A 13434-nucleotide genomic window follows, 5' to 3' on the forward strand; every position below is an offset into this window, starting at 1 on the left:
CTTGTATCTGTTGGCCATCTATATATCTTCTTTGGAAAAAAAGTCTATTCAGGTTCTCTATCCAGTTTTTAATTTGATTATTTCCTTTTTTGAGGTTGAGTTATAGAAGTTCTTTATATATTTTGGATATTAACTCCTTTATCAGATATATCATTTGCAAATATCTTCTCCCATCCAGCAGGTTGCATTTTAGGTTTTTTTTTTTTTTATGGTTTCCTCTGTTGTGCAAAAAGCTTTTTTATTTTTTATAGTCCCAGTAGTTCAGTTTTGCTTTTATTTCCCTTGCCTTAGGAGACATATCTAGAAAAATGTTGCTATAACTAATGTAACAGAAATTAATCTATGTTCTCTTATAAGAGTTTTATGGCTTCAAGTCTCCTATTTAGGACTTTAATCCATTTTTAGTTTATTTTCATGTATCTTGTCAGAAAGTGGCTCAGTCCTTGTGACTTGAATATCATAGATGCACCTAATGGGTATTTGCTGAGTGAAAGGAGTCAGACTGAGAAAGATAAATACCATATGATTTCACTCATATGTGGAATCTAAATAACTTAGTGTACGTTGTTAGTAGTACTATAAAGTGCTGTGACCACTTGGGAAAACAATTAGCTTTACATAAATTTGAATAAATTTGAACAATTGCATCTTCTGTATATATTGAATTAGTCTTTCACTCTGAGGTTTAAAAGAATCTCTTCTACTCTGTACCATAAGATATATACAAATTTATTCATAGCCACATTATTTGTATAAGCAAAACCAAAAACAATACAAATGAATGTCTTCTGGAAAACAGACAAAGTGCATTATATGCATAAGCAAAGTGTAGTCTATGCATAAGATTGAATGAAAATGCATGCAATGTGCCATGATTTGGATGGCTCTTGGGGGCATTATGTTCAGCCAAAATGCAAGTCTCAGAAAACTATCATGGTATGCTATATTTCATAAAATTTAAAAATAAGCAAAATTAAACTTTATATTGATTAGAGATACATTAACATATGATTGACCTATAGTTTTTTAAATTAAGGATGGCCTTAATATAGGAATATTTGTTACTAGTGAGATGTCAGAATAAGGCCAGGGAAGGTATAGAGAGGAAGCAAATATTGGCACTATTTGGATAAGTGGGAGACCTATGGTACTCATTCAGATACAATCCTTCATAAATTGTATGTCATATTGTCACATTTTTATATACAAAATTATTTTTAAAAGAGAGTAAAAAGTGTTTAGGACATTCATGTGGAAATATAACTGACCCATGAAATGGTGACTTAGTACTAGTACCCCAGTAGGTCTGGTAGCAGTGGGTTGTATTAATGTTGCTTTCCTTTTTTGGTTGAGTATTTTCCAGCATTCCCGTCTCATCCAAAAATAATTTGGCTTTTGTAGTTAGGAAATGTGTTTTTTTTAAATAAATGAAATGGGGTTTCTGTGATTGATTCATGCATTTAAAAAATTACCACAAATATACTGAAAGCACTCTGGCAAGTTCTATATTCTATACATTTCTTAAGTTCTATTCACCAGAGTGTCACATTTACAGAAGGATTCTGAAATTTTGATTGTCAAATAATTTAAAAAAGCAATTTTATTTTATTATTACTTATTTTTCATTTTAGAGAGAGCGAGCATGCGTGGGGGTAGGGGCAGAGGAAGAAAGAGGAAGAGAGAGACAGAGATCAGGTCATGATCTCACAGCTTTGTGGGTTTGAGCCCCACATCAGGCTCTCCGCTGACAGTGCAGAGCCAGCTTGGGATTCTCTGTCTCCATCGCCCTCTGCCCCTCCCCCACCCACACCATCTCTGTCTCTCTCAAAATAAATAAACTTAAAAACACCCAATTTTCATTATTATTATTTTTAAATGTTTTTTGATAATATTTATTTTGAGCGAGAGAGATGTGAATAGAGGGAGAGAAAGAGAGAGAGGAGCTGGACGTAGGACTCAGTCTCACAAACTGCAAGATTATGACCTGTGCCAGAATCAAAAGTTGGCTGCTTAACTAACTGAGCCAACCAGGTGCCCCAAGAAAACAATTTTAAAAGAAACATTAATTAATTAATAAGTATGTGTGTTTCTTGAATACTTGAATTTAATTTTTGTCTTCCCCACCTTTATCCCAATTTACTAATATAATGTTTTATAAAATCAAGTTAAAAAAATTTAAATACTATTTTTGAATTATACATAGTTAACTTGTATATTTATTTTTATCTAAATATACACATTTAAAAACACAATTGAATGTCTTTGGGATTTCTAACAAGATAACCGCATGACCATGCACTTAATCAATTATGTATTTTTTTCTGTTGATAAACTTATTTATTTTTTCCTATGTAGGCTCAATATCTTTAACATGTCTTAAACATCAAACTTTAAACATTTATGAGGAATGTTTACCTATTTTATACAGAATAATTTTTATGACAAAAGTGTAGCTTTTGGTACATATCATGTCATAACAGCAAATAGGTGATTATTTTTAATGTGGACTCTTATATAAATATAAGCCCTTTAATGCTCTTGACCTTTTAATTTGCATTTAGTAAAAAGACTTTGTAAAATAAATGGTCAGTAAAAGATCTGATTCTGCAGGTGTCTAGTTGAAAGTAAATCTAATCAACCATTCTAAAAATGCTGTAGTTGAAAAATGTAAATAAACATAATTAATTAGTTGTGCTATTGAAATTCAAACCTCAGTCTCTTTAAAATCTATTTTTATGATCTTGAAGACATTATTGATCTTTTTGAAATTTACTTATCTGTGTAATAGGCATATTGGGAAGAATATCTGAAATGATATCATGAGAATTATGCATAAATAGCCTGATATGGAGTGTGTATTCAGAAAAATGTTCCTTTCTAATAGATACAGTGTATCTGTAGCTTCCCTTAGGATGTTATATATTCACAAATTTAGACAAATTCACAAAAAAATCATCTGGGATGCTTAATCTAAAAATTCGAATTAGGGTTTAAGAATGCTATATGTAATTTTCTTTACTGAAAACATGATATTTATAAGAACATCTAGTTGCTTTCTGTGAGAAAAGCCGTATTTTGATTATGCCATTTTACAGAAGGAAAAATGAATGTTTATAGAGAGTAAGTGACTTGCAAATGAAATACCGCTAGTTAGTGACATAACACTATGTATCGTTTGCTTGTAAAATATGAGTGCTGTTTTTCTGAAAGCAGGCTAATGAAAGTAAACCTTTCACAGATTGGCTATAAAAGTGTTTAAATTTGCTTGCTGACATCTTTTGTTTTATGATTTAACCCCTGTTTTAATGGTTTAATTTAGTCTGTTCTTCACTAAAAGCCACCTCGATTCTTTTTGGCAACATGCCTAGTATGAACAACAAATGATTGTGTATACTCTTGAATCCTTGCCTTACTCAGATTTGAAAGAGTCTTTTATATTGACAAAAAGTTCTAGAAGCCCCGACTGCCCTTGAGATCTAGCCAATCATTAATTTGAATGCTCCAAAGTGAGAAATGATATCGAATGAGAAGAGTCATTAACTGCCTAAGGTGCATCAAAATTTTAATTGGTTTTATTTTTCTAATTCACTTGCATGCCTGATAGTGATGCAGTAAGTCTTTAGTAAATTAAAGTGTTGGAGAGGAGAGCACCAGCCACAGTATAGCATCCCATTTCAAGCATGTTCATAGAGAAACCTACTTCTACCCTCAATTTTTGTGGTTTCTGAAGTGTATATTTTTTACACAGGCAATCACCAAGATCATCCATAGTTAGATTAACAGTGAGAAAAATCCACATTACCATTTGGAGATCCCATTAATATTATATATAAATAAGAAAAACATAGTATTGCTTCTCTTTATTTATTGAATAAACAGTTGTTAATATCATATGCAATCTACACATACACATACATGTAACAAACACATACAAATCATCTATGCCAGTAGCTCAAGCACTTAGAGCCTCTGAATTTCACAAACATTTTATTATACGAGAGAGATCATCAGGATACAAGGACTGGTTCTAACTTTGAAGTCTTCAGAGACAGGACACTGGGTTGGGTTGTATCATTTCAATCAAACCTGACAGCCCTGAGATGGGGACTTGAGAGTAGGGTTAAACCAAGGGTACAGTGCTCTATAAGTGCTGCATACCCTATGGCCATAGGTTTCTATGGTCGAACAAGTCAGTCAGATGTTTTCTAATAATTTTTTGTGGGGAAGTTGTTCTCTACCTCAATATTATACTTACAGGAAAGAGACCAATCATTGCATTGAAGTGTAAAGAGAAGCAACTGGGATGAGCAGAGGTTTTCACATGAGTATTAGGAAGTTATATGGGAAATTCAGGAAGCAAAGGAGAGAAAAAGGAGATATGATTAATCATGTAAGAAGAGAACAACAGTGGTTGTTTAGAGATATTTATGGAGACACCACCCAATTTTCTGAAGTAGAAAAGGTCAGCCAATTGCCCAAGTGGGAACTCAAACTATGGATTGTTGCTTATTAATTCTAATTACTATTTATTATGTCCCTTATGCTTGTAGATGCTATGATTATGTCAAGCAAGAGTCTGGTGAGCCTGAGTGGCTCAGTCACTTGAGCACTGCCTCTTGATTTCAGCTCTCGGCTTTGGCTTAGGTCATGATCTCACAATCCATGAGATCAAGCCCTACATCAGGGGCTGCTTGGGATTCTCTCTCTCTCTCTGCTCCTTTACTCATGCTCATGAGTACGTGCTCATGCACTCTCTTTCTCTCAAAACAAATAAGTAAACATTAAAAAAAGAACCTAATGAGTTCATAAAACTAAACAAGAAATTGCAGCAAGATATATTACATCTCTTATATTTAGCTCTCACAGTACTGAGAAAAAAATACTGAGTAAATAAAATGATTTTCAATAGAAATAAAGGGATAAAGTTCAGAGGATTTAACTACAGCAATAAAGTATATTTTATAATTACAACCAAGAAGGTATAGATAGATTATGGATAATCACAAAGTAAACACACAAACAACTAAGGAGGAGTTTTATGACAGAAATAGAAAAAGTAAGATAGACCTTCCTCAAGCAAAATTTAGTTGATCAAGTAGTCATTTTTAAAACTACTTGAAATATGTTGCATTGGAACTATTCCCAGCAGCATCCAGTATAATGTATTGAATAGTCAGGTCTAGGATTCCTTAATAGATAGGCCATGATAATTCTTATTCACTGTAACACCCACAGGGAGTAAAAGGAACATAGACTTCTTTTCACCTTCAAAGCTTATCATAGACCTAAATATAAAGGCTAAAATATAAGCTTCAGAAGGAAGAATCTTTTTCTGTCTTTGGATAAATAACTATTTGTCAGACTAGAAGGCAAAAACAAGATTTTAAAAATTAATAAATTGGGCTTTATCAAAATTAAAATTTCAGCTCATCAAAAAGTATGTGACAAAAAAAGGCAAGTTACATATTGGAAGAAAACATTTGCAATGTATATATTTGTCCAAAAAATAAAATAAAGACTGAATAAAGCTCTTATAATATCAAGCAAACCAAACAGCCCAATTAAAAATAGGCAAATTATTTGAACAGACATTTCAGAAGATATATCAATAAATGCTCATTAAGCACATTAAAAGTGGTTATAGCAGTAGGTAGAGTATGCTATAAGGAAACATAGGAAATGCAAAATAAAAGCACAGTAAGATTGTCAGCCTCGAATGTTGACAATGATGTGCAGCAATCAGAACTCTTATACAATGATGGCAGAGTATAAGATTGGATAACCACTTGGGAAACCTATTTGGGGGTATTTTTATGATATTAAACATAGATTTACCCAATAATCCAACAGTTCTACTACTAGTTATTATTCTAAGACAAATGAAAATGCAATCACAGAATGACTTGTACAGGAATTTTGATTGCATATTTATTCAGAATAGCTCCAAACTTAAAAATTTTCAAACTTTCACTAACAGGAAAGTAACAATTCATGGAATGAAATGTTACTCTACAACAAAAAGGAATAAACTGTTGACACCGCAATGTGATTGAATCCACAAACAATATGCTTAGAGAAAAAACACAAATACAAAAAGTACATATTAAAGCATTCAATCTCTGTGAATATAAATAGAAAAGGGGCAAACTAATCCATGGTATAGAGGATCAGTACAGTGGTTCGTTGGGAAGGGAACCCTTGGGTAGGGATTGATTGGAAAGGAATATAATAGGACTTCCTGGGAAGATGAAAACATTTGTATGTTAATAGAGATGTGGATTACATGAGTTTATGAATGTTTCACCAAAATTTAATTGTACACTTGAGACCTGAATATTTAGTTGTAGAAAATGTATGCCCACTGATGAGTAAAATTTTGATTATAACATATATTAACTTAAACAATTCAAAATTCTAATTCCATTTCATCAACATTGAGAACAAGATGTGCATATAAAAATATGAATGCTTTAAGTTTGTCTCTATTGATTTAAAACCATTATCTTGAATATAAAAGAATTGTTTTAGAGAAAGATAAAATGATTTTGACAGACTCACATAATTATTTAGATGTCAAATTGTTTCACTTATAAAAGTACTTTTGTTCTTCACAATCCCTTTATATTATTAATTATGTAAACAGTGAATTTGAAAATTTCAAAAATAAATTTTTATGAAATTGTTTTGATTATTTGAAGGTTTAATTTACTGATAGTGGACTTAGTCAATATTCATTTTCCTAATGATGTTCTTTTCTACAGTTTAAAATTTAAACCCTAAAGCACTGTCATATATATCAGAAAAATATTCTTGAAATTTGGAAGAGATTAAGGAATCAGAAGACTATTTTTCACTAATGCCTCTGGGTGTTCAAGGTAAAAATCTTATAAATCAAAGACTAGTAAAAAAGTGGGAAAATCCTCATACCCCATCACCATGAAATAATCAAAATTTTCATTTTAGAGTTAATTTTCTAGTTCATAAATATACAAACACAGATATAAATGCACAAACTATCTTATATTATTATACATGCTGTTTTGCAGTTTTTATTTTTTACTGTCCAGTAATATATTGTGAACCCTTTCTCCATCCATAAAAAGTTTATGTAAGATTTGTTATCTAATTGCTGCATTTTCTCTCAGTTATTAATCATTCTCTATCATAAAACATTCATGATTTTACTATTTAAAAAAACAGCAAACAAAAATCTGTTTCTAATTTGAAGAGTGAGATGTTTATTTTTTTACATATTTATTAATAAGTAATAATTAATATTTATTAATAATAAGTTTTATTTATGATAAATTCCTGGATACCTAATGCTGTGGTCCTTCAGAAACAGTGCGTAGCCTGATAATCCCATTACTCATGCAGGAAAATACCTAAATATCTTCACCAACACTGTTTATCATTTTTTAGGTCTTAGTTTTATACTTGAAAAAGATTACATTGCTACATTCATTTGTTTTTCCTGATAGATAGCAAGATTTGTTTTTACTAGTTTCTTATTTTATACTAGTGATTTAACACTTTTATAAACTCTCTGTGCACATATTTTTGCACATTTCCATTTATATGATAATAATTTTCATATTTTTAAAAGGTAAGTACATCAAGACTTTGTATCTTCTACACCTTAAAACTTATGTTCTTTAATAATTATTTAAATATTTATTTTGTTGAAGTATATTGTGACCATAGAAAATGTTTTTATTCATATAATTACATCTTATAATCTAAATATTATCAAGTTTCATAAGAAATATCTCTCTTCTCTCAGTAGCTTAAATATTTCATTCTTTGTTTATCTGAATTAATAAAAAGTTGGTTTCAAATTCCTTCTACTCTTAAATCAGCCAATTCTATAACCTTTAATTATTTTTATGCATTTTTATTTTGCAGTTTAAACTTTCTATTCAATATTTAAATATTTTACTGATTATTTCATGTGATAGTCTGAGGAACTCATAGATCATTTTTTCAAGTAAACTAAGATACATTAGGAACTTTTTATGAAATTGTATTATAACATCAAAGAATAAGAACTTTACAAAATGTAGTCTCTTTTTTTATTTCAAAATTGAGTCTTTCTACCCATGAATATATTGAGGCCATACATTTTCTATTATTGGCTTTTAGCTCTGGAATAGAAAAATTTTTATCATATATGTTCTGCATAAAACATTCAGTTCTAATCAACATTTCACTAACTTTGCTGTTATTTGTAATATATTTGTGAGTTTTCTAAATGATGTATGATGGAATATTGATTCTAATCAATATACTCAATTTTTTTTACTTATATATTTCCAGTAAGTTATCTATGTTTTCTGTTTACACAGTCATAAGATTTATAATCAATTAAAATTTGGTATCTTTTTGTCAGTACCTAGAACTCATAGTTCTATATATTTATATCATTTGATTTTTGATAATATCATTTACATTGTGATTTTAGCTCATACTTCCCTTTTTTAAATTTTAATGGTAAAGAAGTTATATTGTCCTTAAAACCATTTAAGCAAAACTGACCATGTACATGCCCTCTTTAAGGAGCAGCTAATGTTAGCCGTGAGGACTAATGCATAGCAAATTAGTGTTACCTAAATTAAGAGTTTAAGAGATATTCAAATTCATATTTTGGGACTATTTCTCTGGTTTTATTACAGGAGTACTATCAAACCTACACTGTCAAAATTTTCATGTGATTTTGGCTCCTATAAAACTAATTACATGTCTCTTCCTTTGAACTGCTGACAATGTAAATATTATCTATTATTATGAAGCCAGCTCAACATTTCTATGATATTGATGTATTATTCTCTGGTTGGAGTTTTATTTTATGCTGATGTATGTTTGCCTTTTAAAGTGCCGGTGGTAGTATATCAGAGTTATAAAAGATTTGTATATCATTAAGGTTCAGGAAAATTTTCAGTTTGAGAATTTTCCATTTCATAAGAATTTGAATAATTCACTTCAAAAGTAGTTATAAAATAAATTTTGAGAAATTATACTATTAGCTATTTTCGTTTTCTCAATATTTTTGCAGTCTTCACAACATCACATTTTCATATAAAATAACTTTCTCAAAAAATGGGAAGGAATAGAGTTGTATATAATAATGTTGCATATCATGTAACTTTTGTTACTCATATCTACTTCTTTCAAAGATTCACTATATCAATAAACAGTTACTTTTTGTTAGTTGTTGACATAATCTGTTTTACACAGAGAAGCTTGAAGTGATCCTTTCAGATTATATACACATATATAACAGGGTCATGGTTTTCAGATTATAAAATAGAGTCATGGGAATTACAAAAAAGGTGACCTTAATGGTTGGAAAAAATTGCAGAGATGCCCCCTTCTTGTGAACATATTATAAAGTATGTCTCCTTTCCCAAAAATAACAAAGTACCCTGGCTGGGAGTAGGGGCATGAACTTGGCTAAAGTAACATGGGCTGGGTTACCGCATCCAAGTCCTGAGAACTTTGTGCAGTGTACAGAGTTGACTCTGTTGGCGATGACCCAAGGTAGATCATGTCACATGAACCCTTAAAACTCTCTGACTCAAAAAAAATAAAAATAAAAAATCAGTCTTTACAGTGGTCTGCCAAACTCTGTGTAGTCTTGCCTGACTACATCACTCATAGGCCTCACTGTGTACTCATCCTCACACACGTGACCCAGAATTAGGATGTTGCACTGGGTGTTCTTTTTCCTAGGAAATCTTACTTTCATCATCTCACCCCAGTTCTCTCTGATTCCATTGGCCCTAAGCACAACATTTAAAACAGCAAATTTGATTGACATCATCATGGTGAAATAAAATGTTTCTTCCCTCTTCCCCTAAAGATCACTGATTTAGACAATTGTCTAAGGACGAGAGACCATTTGTGGAAATCTAAGACTCCAGCAGAGGTTTTACCAGCACATCACTGGAGCAAAAATGTTTAAGATTGGATGCATTAAAGATGACAAGAGGAATACTTTTATTTTATTTGTGTCATTCGTTGCTCAAGATAACACAGCTGAGCCTTCTCAGCCCTTGATTTCTTTCACGAGAGAAATGAGACTATGTGAATGAAAGCCCAAATTCCCCAGCTTTGTGGAATGCTGCCAGAAAGACCCCTTCTTTCTCATCGCACCCAGAATATTTGGGGACAGAGACCAGCTGGGAGATTGGAAGATATGGCCCTCAGAGGCCGTCATACGGATGCAGAGTCTACTTACTCCATCACAGACTCCGTCAGGAAGCCTTCCCATGAGCTGCTTGGGATGCCTCACCTGACCCATGCACCTGCGGCACTCCTCACACCTCAACCAAACTGACCCACAGCCTTTATAAATTTTCTATGTGTGCTTCTGAGAGCACTGAGGGCCAGTCTTTGCAGATAGTTATGCATATATGCAGAAGGCTGCTTTTGTTTGCTGGCCTGGAGGAAATGACTAAACTAGACACTTAGCACCACCCTGCAGAAAGCAACCCTAAGGCTGGTATCACCTGGCCTTGCTTTGAAAAACTGAGAGAAAGTATATAAGCTTAGGAATTTCATCACAACAAGGAACAAGTAAAGTCGGAAAACAAATGCAGTAGAGAACATCAGATGAATGGACCAAGCAGAAGAAAGAGCCTCTGAAGTAGAAGACGGGCCCTTTGAAATTATCCAGAGAAGAACAAAGGAAAAAGAATGAAATGAGTGAAGAAAGCCTGTATAAAGTATGGGATACAGTCTACGGCCATACCACCCTGAACATGCCCGATCTCGTTTGATCTCAGAAAATATGGGATACATTAAGTGACAATTATATATATATGAAATTGGAATTACAGAAGGAAACCAGAAGAAAGGAGGAACAATCTTAATAAATACTCTTTTTTTTAAATTTTTTAAATGTTTTACTTTTCTGAGAGAGAGAGCAGGGGAGTGGCAGGGAGAGAGGGAGACACAGAGTCTGAAGCAGGCTCCAGGCTCTGAGCTGTCAACACAGAGTCCAACACAAGGCGCAAACCTATGAACCGCGAGATCTTAATGTGAACCGAAGTCTGACACTTAACTGACTGAGCCATCCAAGTGCCCTGAGGAAAAAGCTTATTTAAAGAAATAATGGCTGAGAACTTCCCAAATTTAGGGAGAAATTTTGACACTCAAGTTAATGAAGCTAATAGGTAATCTCAAAATTTCAACTCAGTGTTTCTCTGAGACAACAGAATAAAACTCTAAATCAAAGAAAAGGAATTTTAAAGCAGCAAGTAAAAAGTATCTTCACATAAAAGGATACCCACATAAAGCTATTGTAGATTTCACAGCAGAAATCTTGCAGGCCAGGAGAGAGTGGGATGATATATACAAAGTGCTGAAAACAAAACAAAACAAAATACAAAAATCTGCCAACCCAAGAATACTTTACCAGGCAGGTATCCTTCAGATAAGGGAATATAAAGACATCCCCAAGTAAACAAAAGCTGAGGTGTTTACCACTACACCTCCCTTACAAGGAGTTCTGAAAGGAGTTCTTCAAACTGAAATGAAAGGACACTAATTAGTAACACGAAAAGTATGAAAATGCACAACATACTGTGCAAGGTAAGTATATAAGTTTATAATACTTCAATATTGTAATATGGTATAACCAGTATAAAGACTTAATTCTCAGCTCTCATTAAGAGCTAACTCTAGTAAAATGATAACAGACAAAAACATTACAAATAAATATAGATACAATAATTTGTTAATGGATATGTAATATTAACATCCCCACTACTCCCTGACTGTGGTTTGCGTGCATGCCCACGAGGGCTGGCTGTAAATTGTGACATCAAAAACATAAAAGAGGGGGTGGGGGGGAATAAAAGGAGAGAGTTTTTATATGTAACTGAAGTTGTCATTTAGCATAAAATACACTCCAATGTGTAAAAGATATTTTAAGTAAGCCTCATAGTAATCCCAAAGCAAAAACCTACAGTTGATACATAAAAGATAAAGAGAAGGGAATCAAAACATACCACTATGGAAAATTTACAGTTCACAAAGGAAGACAAAAGAGGGAGGATCAAAGGAATTACAAAAAAGCCAGAAACAGTTAACAAAATGACAGTCCTAAGTACTTGGCTGCAACAATTATTTTAAATCTAAATGGATTAAACTCTCAAAGTGAAAGGCATAGAATGGCTGAATGTATAAAAAAGAAGACTCAACTATATTCTGTCTACAACAGATATACTTGGTTTAAAAATACACATAGGCTTAAGGTGAAGCAATAGAAAAAGGTATTCTCTGGAAATGGAAACCAAAAGAGATCAAGGTAAGCTATTTTTATATTAGATAAAATAGAGTTTAAGTCAAAACTATAATAAGAGGCAAACAAGGTTATTTATAGTGATAAAAGAGTCACTACTTCTAGATGATACAACGATGGTAAATATATGCACACTTAATTTCTGAGTGCCTAAATATATTAAGCAAATATAACAGATCTGAAAAGAAACATCACTATGATAAAATAATAGTAGGAGACTTCAGTACTCACTTTCAGCGATGGATAGATATCCAGACAGAAAATCATTAAGGAAATATTGGACTTAATTTATACTGAAGATCAAATGGACCAAACAGACATATAGAGAACCTCCTATCCAATGGCAGCAGAATACACATTCTTCTCAAACACACATGAGGTATTCTCCAGGACAGATAATAGGTTAAGTCACAAAACAATCAATAAAACATAAAAAAAAATTAAAATCATATTAAGTATGTTTTTCAAGTATAATAACATGAAACTAGAATTCAATAATGGGAGCAATGCTGGAAAATCTACAAATATGTGTAGCACACTCCTCAACAATTGGTGGATCAAGAATAAATCAAAAGGGGAATTTACTAAAACCATGAAACAAACAAAAATGGAATCACAGTATACCAAAACTTATCAGATAAAGCATAAGCAACTCTAAAAGGAAGTCATAGTGACAAATGCCTACATTAAGAAAGAAGAAAGATCTCAGATAAGAACCTAATTTTCCACCTCAAGAAACTAGAAAAAGAGAAAGCAAACCTAAAGGTTATCAGAGGAAAGAAAATAACAAATTTCATAAGATAAATAAATGAAAGGCTCCTGGATGGTTTGATGGGTTGAGCACCTGACTCTTGATTTCGGCTCAGGCCATGATCTCATGATTCATGAGATCAAGCTCCACATTGTTCTCTATGCTGAGTGAAACCTACTTAGAATTCTCTTCTCCCCCTCCAACTACCCCTTCATTGCTGGAACTATCTCTCTCAAAATAAATAAATAGACATTAAAAAAATAATAAATGAAATGGAAACCAGAAGCACAATAGAAAAGATCAATAAAACTTAGGTTTTCTGAAAAGATAAACAGATTTAACAAAAATTTAGTTAGACTAAGAAAGAGAAGCAAATATT

The 13434-nt window shown here is 32.3% G+C and overlaps 1 protein-coding gene across 3 annotated transcripts in view; it reads right to left on the reverse strand.

Moving 5' to 3' along the window:
* The window catches only part of CSMD3 (CUB and Sushi multiple domains 3), a 1185533-nt gene that overhangs the window by 1040619 nt on the left and 131480 nt on the right, over positions 1–13434 (reverse strand). The gene's annotated exons all lie outside the window — the stretch shown is intronic.

This window comes from Suricata suricatta, chromosome 15 (genome assembly GCF_006229205.1).
Source record: "Suricata suricatta isolate VVHF042 chromosome 15, meerkat_22Aug2017_6uvM2_HiC, whole genome shotgun sequence".
Taxonomy (NCBI): Eukaryota; Metazoa; Chordata; class Mammalia; order Carnivora; family Herpestidae; genus Suricata; species Suricata suricatta.